Source organism: Lissotriton helveticus, chromosome 8 (genome assembly GCF_964261635.1).
Source record: "Lissotriton helveticus chromosome 8, aLisHel1.1, whole genome shotgun sequence".
Lineage (NCBI taxonomy): Eukaryota > Metazoa > Chordata > Amphibia > Caudata > Salamandridae > Lissotriton > Lissotriton helveticus.
Genome location: NC_136069.1, coordinates 1153109830 through 1153120845, shown reverse-complemented (window position 1 = coordinate 1153120845; position 11016 = coordinate 1153109830). Strand labels below are relative to the sequence as shown.

The 11016-nt window shown below is 46.0% G+C and overlaps 1 pseudogene; it reads right to left on the bottom strand.

Annotated features, from left to right (window-relative positions):
• Positions 1-5104: 5104 nt before the first annotated feature.
• Positions 5105-6275, bottom strand: LOC144771907 (protein NDRG1 pseudogene; annotated as a pseudogene).
• Between the last annotated feature and the right edge of the window lie 4741 nt (positions 6276-11016).

The window sequence follows — 11016 nt, the reverse complement described above, 5'->3', positions numbered from 1 at the left end:
AAAATGTTGCCTTATGGTGCTGCAATTATCAGTCAAAAAAGTCTCTGGATATGGTCTTCTGGCTAGATGGTGGTGATTTAGTTGGCAGAGGTTTGCTTTCTGGTCCCTACAGATACGGTTGATGCCAAAATTAACCATTTCATGTTTATAGGCATCCTACTACAGGTTGGTTGTCAGAGATCTAGTGAATGCTGGTAGATTGGGTTACTTTCTCAGAAGGGGGCTGAGGTTGTTCCAGAATTGTGAGCCCTGTGCTTTGATGGTTTTGTCTCTGCACTTCTTGAGTTGAATCTAGTCTGGGTGGTCAAGTTTGCCTTCACAGACTTGTTTGGAACTAGGTATGTGGTGGGAGTCTATAGGCCCCCGTCTTATCCCTAGAGTACCCTAGAGCAGTGTCTATGCCTCCTTCATTCTTTTACTTCGAGACTGAGATTTCAGCGGGCGGTTGTTTACAACCTTGCTGAGTGGGAGGCTTTCATCATCCAATGGCTGGTGGATATGATTTGGCTTTAGTTCATGCCTCTCCCTCTCTCTCTCTCCTTTAGAGGCAAGATATTGGTTGTGCAATGTCTTATGCTTCTTATTCTTGGAGATCGTTGGGTTCTGCTGCATACAGATACCTGAACTCCAACCTAACTAACAGTGCTTCCTTAGTCCTCTTTATTCACAGGCATGTAAAAAGTATAGTCATTGTTTGGGTCCAGGTATGAGCGCTGGTTTCAGGCCGTTTCTCAATAGGAATAGATCTGACCTGAGACACCTGTTCAGTGGCACCACTGAGTGCTGTTCTTTTGCAGTCTTTCGGCCCATTACAAACTGAATGTTGCACAGAACTCAGACTGGTGGAACTGTCATCTACAGGGAATGGGTTTCATATTTTTGCCTCCGATTCCCTTATTACAGCTGTTGCTGGCAAGAACACTGCATCAGTAGTTCTGCACCTGGAATTAGTTCAGATGTTTTCCTATTCTTCGTTGGACTATTGGCTCTACGCAGTCAGTCTCCTGCCTGCCACCATGTTTTGCCTTGCGGCCGCTCCCTTAAGAGGGGCTGCGTGGCATGTGGCTGGCGTGTCACAGCTCCGAGGGAGGCCATCAAGGAACCCTCTCCTATGCGCCATCACTGCTCCCTGCTTAATACCAGATCTCTTAGCAGACATGCCAATGATATCTGGAGTCTGCTATCTGGCATTAAAACAACTTGCCTCTTTCTTACGGAGACATGGCTCGGAGAGTCCTCGGGTCCTGATCTGGCGACGGCTATTCCCTCCAACTACAATATTTTTAGGAGGAATAGAGTGGGAGGGAGAGGCGGGGGCGTAGCCCTGATTGTAGATAAGAGTGTCCCTTGTTCAATCTTTGCCGTTGAGAACATCACTGGCTGTGAAGCCTTAGGTTTTACCCTTGGGCTTTCTTCCTGTTATACGTGCACCGGGATCCTTATCTACAGAGCTCCAGGGCCCTTTGGCTCTTTTTTTGAGGATCTGCAGGCGGCACTTTCGGTGCCTTGCCTCAGATCGGAGCACTGTTTCCTGCTGGGGGATCTGAATGTCCATATGAACGATGTACTGAACCCCGATACTATTAAATTGCAGGAGACGGTTGGCCCCTTAGGGATGATCTCTTATATCACCAGCCCCACCCACTTTAAAGGTCATACAATTGATCAGGTTTTTTCGACCAGGTCGATTGAAGTATCCCTGCCACGTCCTGTGCTATGGACTGACCACTTTTTAATTGACTTCTGCATCCTTTCCTCCGCCCCCTCTGGTTCCAGATCATTGAGGGAGGTGAAACGGATGGGGCGGCCGTTTTACAGGGTCACGGCGGAGATGCTGTCTGACGCTCTTCAGCGTCATCCATGTCCGCTCTCTGGCAACTTGGAGGAAAATCTAGACTCTGTCCAGAAGTGGTTGGCAGCTAGATTTGAGGAGCTCGCTCCGGGGAAACCAGTCAAATCTGTGGCCAGACATGTTTCGGCCCCCTGGTTTACCCCTGCGCTTGGGCTAATGCGCCAAGATTGCAAGAGAGCCGAGAGATTGTGGCGACGTAAGTATGATCTGGATGATAAAATTAAATATCGGGATGCGATTAGGAGCTATCACAAGCATATATCTGAGGGTGAAAAAGTGTATTTGGAGCGCAGAATCGATGAGGCGGAAAATAGGAGTAAAGAACTCTTTCGGATTGTAAAGGAGTTCGTTTCCCCCTCCTCGAGCGCGCCCGTCCACTCGCACTCCGCAGCTTGGATTAACCAGCTTGGGGACTTTTTTATAAACAAAATCAAGTCCATTCAGGACACTTTCCCTGGTATAGATGCTGGATCACCCACAGGTTTGCTGGTGACTCTCCCTTTTCCATCGGATGAGAAGAATCCAGTCCTTTCGGACTTTCCTCCGTTATCCACCACCTCCTCTCTTGATCTCCTCTCCCGGCTCCAGTCAGGTTCACCGATGGATCCGTGCCCAGCAAAATGCCTAGGAAATATAGCGCCAGCAATTAACAGCTTGCTTAACCGGCTGCTTAATCTCTCCTTGACATTGGGCGAATTTCCGTCGGCCTGGAAGCACGCTCTGATCCTGCCGCTACTCAAAAAGCCTACGTTGGATCCTCTTGTCCATGCTAACTATAGGCCGATCTCCCTCCTCCCTGCTCTGGCTAAGGTTATCGAGAAACATGTACAGCTCACAATCTCCAGCTTTATAGAGAGCAATAACATCTTACATGATTCCCAGTCGGGCTTCCGTGCGAATTACAGCACGGAGACAGCTTTGCTCGAGATCACCGACGCCATCAGGGAGACTTTAGATCGGGGAGGGAAGGCGATCTTGGTTATGCTGGACTTGTCGGCGGCGTTTGACACCGTTCCCCATATCGGTCTCCTTTTTAGACTCTGGGAGATCGGGTTCCGTGGGACGGTGTAGAACTGGTTTCAATCCTTTCTGACCGGCCGTCGACAAGTGGTCTGGGCACCACCATTTTCCGCAGAAATGCCGCCGCTGGAGGTGGGGGTTCCTCAGGGCTCTATCCTGAGTCCCACCCTCTTCAATATCTACGTGGCCCCTCTGGCGGCGGTTGCGGAATCTTTTGGTGCCCGGATCATATCCTATGCTGATGACACCCAGCTCCTTTTTACTTGTAAGAAGGGAGAGGCTTTTGATGGTGGTCTGATCGGGGAATGTCTGGGTGCGGTCTTTGACTGGTTTCGGCGGAACAGTCTGAAGTGCAATTCCGACAAGTCGGAGTTGCTCTTCTTCGGATGTCCGCCGGATCCTAGCTGGAAGACCTGGTGGCCGCAGGACATGTCTCCTCCTGATGTGCCCTCGGTGAAAGCTAAAAACCTTGGTGTGCAGTGTGATGACGGCCTTTCTTTCGGACCGCAAATTGTTGGTCTGACGGGGAAATGCTTCGGCATTTTAAAAATGCTTCGGAAGTTTCTCCCTTTGCTGTCCTTGCAACACAAAAAATCATTGTGCAGTCTCTAATTGGCTCGCGACTCGACTACGCGAATGCCCTGTATCTCGGGCTGCCTAAATATCTGCTGGCCCGCTTGCAGATTGTACAGAACTCGGCTGCAAGAGCCATTTTTGGTCTTCCACGCAGGGCAAGAGCCTCGGAACTTCTAAAGAGACTGCACTGGTTGCCCATTGCTCAAAGAATCACCTTCAAGGTTTTGACTCTGGCTTTCAAGGCCCTCCATATGATCGGCCCTAAGTATCTGGGGAAGCGATTGGCTTTTTATATTCCGAGGAGGACTCTGCGGTCCGCCTTGTTGGCTAAAGCCGAGGTTCCCCCTATTAAACTTGCCCGGATCGGAGGGTGTTCCTTCCGCTACTTGGTCCCGCGTTGCTGGAATGAGCTGCCGGTTTCCTTAAGAAAGTCTACCAGTCTCCTTTCTTTTAGAAGGGAGCTGAAAACCTGGCTCTTTTCAGTATGATTTCTCCCCCGACCTTCGCGAGCAGCTGTGTTGTGTTCTCCGCCGTGGCTCTCTTTGCCAAAGCGCCGGGACGCCCTTTCGGGTAGCCGTGCGCTATAGAAGAGCCCTAAACATAACATAACCAATTACCAGCACCGCATGGCTGAGTCATTTGCTGGATGCAGAAATACTGGATTATTGCCATTTTTCCTCTGTGTGATGGGAAATAATTTGGGAATTGGACTTTCCGCACCTATTCCGACAGATTTTTTCCTCATTCGGGGCCTACTTTCTCATGCAGATGTTGCCATATTCTTCCCGAGGAAATCTACATAAGGGTAGGAAAACACTGTCAAGAGATGGAATGCGGCAGAATACGTAATCTTATTGGATATAAACATTTCCGCACTTTATTAGAAAGAACAGTATGGTATGTGCCCTAATGTGGTAGAAATTATTCACTAAACAGATGCATAGGTTCAATTATTAATAGTGATGCCATGGAGATCAAAGTGCTTTTATATATTTTAAATTCGTGATGGCAAAAATAACACAGATTATTTAAAGAACTGAATCCAAAAACGTCGATTTATGAAACATTCAATGCATTAAAGCATTTAGTTTTGCGTTAGGCACTGTGTGCAATGACTTAATTTTTCCTAAATAAATCAACGTTTCCTTATCAATGTTATAATATACAAATATATATATATTCAGTATAGAAAATAGGTATACTATTTAATTAGAAAAGGAGCAACTTTTTTAACAGTGTAGTATGTGCAATTAATTATGTACACGGGAGTTTGGAACTCAAGGTTTAGGTTTTCCACAACTTAAATACGTAACCGTCATGTATTGCTTCTCAGAGACAAGAAGATTATGGCAGCAGGTGACTAACTTTAAACAGGAAGACAAGTGAATTGGTCTTGTAAAATTTGTTTCCATATCATTGATACAACATTTTGGCAAATGTTTTAATTTAGCATTAGTTATTGAGTGGCAAACTACAGGTATTCACGACTACTTATGAGAGTGAACTGACTAGGTAGCCAAACAATTATTATATTTGGTCCCTGCAAACTTCTGGCAAAGCAAGATCTTCGTGAAACAGACAACAAATCCGAGATGCATGGCATAGTGGTCAGTCATTAAGCAGTAGAGCTGAACTATTAGTACACTGAAGACTGGCTTAGCAAGAGGCTTCAATGGGTATAGCATTGCTACCAGAGTTGGAAGTGAGATTTGAGTTTGCACGACTTCTGTTGCCATCAGAAGTATGGGTTCTGCGTTGGTTGCCTTAGCTGGTGTGAGAACGGCGTCCCATACCTCCCGGGTATGGGATCGACTTCTATTGCCTTCCATTGAGGTTACAGCAGACCCAGAAGCTCCGCGGGATCTCATAAGCTGGGTCATACTAGCTAAAGGCATGTAGCTAGTGCCTTGAACAAAGTATTTAAATGCTTCTGCAAGTTTTGCTGGCTGAACAACTTGTGGGAATCCACCACAATACGACATCTTTAAGAGTGTGGTCTTTCTAGGTCCCAGTTTTGAGTTGCAGTCAACCACAGCATCAACAGCGGGGGAATTTTAACCAATAACAAGCAATGATGGGCACTTCATAGTGTTACAAGGTCCTCCAGGAAATCAGTGCTCAATTTTTAGATTTCTTTGTCTGTTATATGACTTGACAAAAAGTTGAAGATTGTCCCTGTTTATGTCATTCAAAATATGTTAGCGATAAGTCAGGATCAAATCGTGGTTGTTGTGAATTTCCTCCTTTGAAAATGAATGTGATATAACTATTTCCGGAAGTGCATGAGTCCATCCAGAAATTTTGACTGCTGCCCAGTCCATCCAACCCCCAGCGCATGGGTTGATGTTAAAAAGAACAAGTCCTTCCACCACCAACAGGTGATTGAGAGCAAATTGGTTAGGACAAAGGCGCCTGCTCCAATTCCCATTCCAATAATACTCTTTAGACCAAGTTGTTAAACAATTCCTGGCAGAATCTCTACAAGCTGATCCATAGAAGGATACACGTATGCAGCTGGGGAAGATAGCGCGCCCTCTTGTTGACCAGGTGCATCCACGTGACAAACTGAAAAATGTTGTGTGATTCCCTGCTTGTCTTCAAAGTTAAAGAATGGATTGAAACAGGTTTTATGATTGAGTCCAATATCATGGTATGTCAAGATCACAGGTCTGTTAATCTTTGGGGTCCTACACATTGTAACATGGAGGATTCCATGGGCTGTCTCAATGCTTTGCTCCTGAATTTCAAGCTCTGGATTGATAACTGTGATTCCCTCCTCCGTTATTATAGATCTAACCTTGGCCTCATCCTCAAGTACGATCGACATTGGGAATAGTTTGATTCTCTCGAACGGTACTGTGGAAGCTGCCCTGTCCCATGGATGCGTAACGCTATACAACGAAAGTGTTGGAGGGAAGGTGATGCGTCAGTTCCTTACACGCAAGAACGGTGATGCGTCGGGTCCCTACTGCTGCGTTGGGGATGCACCGGTTCTTCTCCGCGTGGGGAGTTGATGCATTGGTTTCTTACTGCGCTTCCGTGGCGATGCGACCAGCAGCACCATGATGCGATGAAGATCCGGTGCAGTGAAACAAAATGGCGTCTTCTTCTTGATGCAACAACAAGGTGTGCACACCCAATGGCCGTGAGGAGACTCAACGATTCCTCCGAGCCACGACAGGCCCTGCGACACGCTTCCCCGGTGATGCGACGGCGTCTGCTGTGATGGCAACACTCTTCTCCGGTAATGCAAGGCGATTCGGGTGATGCAATGGCAGCAGCGACGGCACGCTTCTCCGGTGATGCGATGGCGTCTGCTGCGACGGCGACACTCTTCTCCGGTGATGCAACGACAACGGCTGCGGCGGCGACACACTTCTTCGTCTCAATACGCGTTCCAGCTCCCAGCGCCACGCAGTCTCTTAGAAGGCCCCGCTCAACATCAGGCACTTCAATTCACAGCAAGGGAAGGAAGGGGAGCTGGTTGGTGAAGTCTGTTGTACCTGAGTCTTCAACAGGAGGCAAGCTCTATCTCAATCCCTTGGAGATCCTTTACAAGTTGTTTTGAAAGAAGCACAAAGTCCTTTCTCCTTTCTTTGGCAGTCAGGCAACCACTGCTGGCCAATCCCCCAAACAGCACTCAACTTAGGGATAGTCTCCTCCTCAATTTCTCTGGTTCCTCTCCTCAGCAAAGGTTATTCTTGTTTCCCAAAAGTGATTTCAAGTCCTGGGCCCCAATATTTATACTACTATTCTCTTTGTTCTCTGAAGGCAGAGAGAGGCTGTACCTAGTCCAAACTAGTTCTAACCTATGGGGAACAGGTAGCCTTGCATTAGTGAAAAACGAAAATGGCTGTAATTCACTATTAGGTCATGCCACACACACTGGGGCATGTCCTACCTTTTACCTACAATGCACCCTGCCCTTGGGCCTACCATAGGGGTGACTAATATGCAGAAAAGGGAAGGTTTAGGGACTGGCAAGTGGGTGCACTTGCCCAGTCGACATGGCAGTACCAGACTGCACACAGGCTCTGCAATGGCAGACCTGAGACACGCTTTTACAGGCTGCTTCTGTGGGTGGCACAACTAGTGTTGCAGGCCCACCAGCAGCATTTGATTTACCAGCCCTGGGCACCCGCAGTACATTATACTAGGGTCTGACAGTAAATCAAATAAGCTAATTATGGAATCACTAATCCATACATCAATTTACAATAGGGAGAGCATATGCACTTTAGCACTGATCAGCAGTGGTAAAGTGCCCCGAGTCATAAAACCAACAAAAGCAGGTCAGACAAAATACAGAAGGAAGGCAAAAAGTTCAGGGATGACCCTGCAAAAAGGGCCAAGTCCAACACAGATGTTGCAGATAGAATTTGAATTAACCTTAATGAGGGTCCAAGTTGCAAGGTCTTCCAGTGACGCTATGCCCAGGTTGTGGAGTGACCAAGGCTTCTGTGTCCTCTCTGATACCACACATTTAGTTTAGTTTAGTTGCCTGACCTAGTGCCATGTCTTTTTACAAGGAAGAATCTTCCACCCTTGATGGCAACAAATATCAACAGTCTGCATTAGCTTGATGCAGTGTTTCGGTGGGAGTGGTTCCGATTAGCCATGTCAGATAGTGCACCCCAGTTGGATTGTATTTCAGGGATGCAGAACTGTTGACATAACAAAAGTCACTACAGAGCTTTATCTTTGTCCTACCTTGCTCCCTTTACCTCTCGGGTCACGACAGTGGTTTGAGGGTCAAGACACTGTTTAACTTGTGGTTGATTCGTATGTCTTGATCTTTCACCACTTAAAAGAATGTGTGTAGATGTTCCCTCCACCAGTGTTCAATTCTTCGTTTTCTTCTCTGATATCATTCAGTTTGTGGATTTTGTAGTTGAGATGGATTAGTTGAACAACCTGTACAAGAAAATGGCAATTCCCATCCAATGGTATAGCCATTCAGTTTTTTTGCTCGTCTGTCCTCCAGTAGTCCATGACGGGTTCAGTCAATTTAGGACCATAACCACTTTTACGTTCGATTTTTATACCTCTTTGTCTGACAGTCTCAGAAGTATGTTCTCTACTCACAGCAACCATGGCATTTCACGAAAGCCAGTTGAGGCATATTTTTGCTCATTTCCAAGGTTCAGAATATGTGATTTGAATTACCTTGCTGGACAGGATATTCCTTTTTAAGATTTGCTATTGGTGCTTCAAAGTCCTGTTTCTACTTCTTTGGGGCAGCTGAAGATGTTTTCTTCACTCTTATTGACCCAGGTCGTCACGTGTTCAGTAGACCCTCTTGGTGAATTGGGTGGTTCTGTTTTTTTATTCGTACTTCCATTTGCTTATTTTTCCCCAGTAAGAGCACACATCAACAGTTCTTGCCTTTACACTGTGTGCAATTCAGGATATAGTGCTCTAAGGAGCAGATTTACAAGACCCCTGCTCCACCACTATGTCACTTTTCGTGACGTACTGGTGGCAGATTTTTCCTCTTCTCGTAAATATGGCCCCTTCACACGCAGCACTGGCAAGGGGCATTCCATGGGTGTTGCTGTGGGTGTTCCCACGCAACACCCATGGAACAAGACACATCTCCAGATTTACGAGAAATCGTAAATCTGGAGATGTGTGTGAATGCTACGCCACCCTAGAGGTGGCGTAGCCAGGCGCAACGAGGAGAAATGTTTTAATTTCTCCTCGTTTTTTCCTCTTTCAATGCGTGCTGCATTCTATAGCACGCATTGAAAGAGGAAAAAGCCTCTTGTGATTGTTTTTGTGCAGGAAGATGTCCCTTCCTGCACAAAAACATCTCCCCAAGACGCAGGCATCCTTGCACCATGGTGCAAGGGTGCCTGCGCCGGTGAATGCCTGCAGTTTGTGCGCCAGCGCAGGGGAAGCACAGAGATGCGACATATTCTTGTAAATATGTCGCATCTCTGTGCTTTCCAAACTAACGTAGCACGGCACAGCAAAATGACTTGCTGCACCGTGCTGCGTTACTTTGTTGTAAATCTGCCCCTAAGTTTTTATACCATGTGGATGGTCGAGGACACTATCCTCTCTTTCGGGTTCATGACTATGTTACTCCCTTGGTGACTTCTTTTCAGGGCTAGCAGCTTTCAATGATGTGACATGGTGCTTCTGGATTGAACTGGTCAATATTGACAAGACCAGTGGAAGCTTGACACAGTGTTGTAAGGTGGTCTGAGTGAGCAACCCACATGCTCTGATTCGATATTATGAAATTGCAGGTGTTTGCCTTCCACTGACCATGGCTTTACAATTTTGTAGATGGCGTCTAGGTGATATATATGTCTGTTCATTGGTTTCATTATCCTTGGAAGCGCTGTATTGTTTTGCCTGTGTCACATAGTACCAGCAATGTCAGTCAAAGTGTTGCCGCGGCCTTGGCATTTTCTCACAAAGAACTGAGATGAGTATGATGAGCAAGCTAGTAATGCTTAGATTACTTACCTGTAATCTTCAACACACTGAGAAATCCTCTTCCTTCTTTCGGGCTTTATAAACCCTTCCTTCAGCACTTCTGCTCCATCTTGTCTTTAGTAAATGTAGATTTTGCTTTGGTGCATCATTCCGTAAAGTCTGAGGGAGCTCAAGAACATTTTAAGTGAGTACACTCATACTCAGAACAAAGGGAGAGACTAACATTTTAGGTTACTTTTTTCCAGGACATGCACCGTCTTTCATAAACTAGGGGTAGTAATGAGGAAGAGTCTAGCATAGTATTGATAACCGGTAAGTAGTTTATGCAGTAATTAGTCATCCATATGCAACTGTTATGAATGGCAGATCATGCAAAATTAATTCTGTATGACCCTACAAATGATTAAAACCGTCAAACAGCACATCTACACTGTTTTCTGATACGTGATATTGGAATTATTTTCAATTTCCCTCCTTAAATCTCATGGGAATGAGGATCCTGCATGGATGTCACACGAGAACTATTTTAAACGATGGGATTAGTTTTCAAATCGGAACAAAGTGGTACTCTAAGACATGAGAGAACTTGCAACCAGTGAATGGGAGCACAGACGGCCTACAAAGATGATCTTAGGGCCTGATTTAGAGTTGATCAGTATTAAGAATGATAAACGCCTCTGATTTCTGGAGGAGTTGCTAAATCTGAGAAGACTCCACTGGGTAAACTTCCTCCGAGATACATTCTCTGAGGTGGAGGAATCGCGTTCTCCGGAAATCTTGTGATTTTTCAATTCCATCAACATCTAAAGCTGGCCGTTTAATGTGAGAAGAGCAAGTGGTATCATGAGGGTACCAAGAGGTTCACTGTGATTCTTGATCACTAGTCGATTTCAAGGGTTCTTTGATCTGGTGTTAGCCAAGTCCTTTTGATTTTACTAAAATTATATGTATAGTGTGCATACTTGTAGGGGTTTTCATCCAGCCTCTTCTTCGATTGGTTTGTTGTTCTGTTATTTACATTGTCTTCTGTCCACTACGGAAAATGACATGGGGCAGAGTGTCAGCCCTCTAGAACCAACGGCAAATTTCCTTCTGAGTTATGGCATTATGCCCGTTCACAA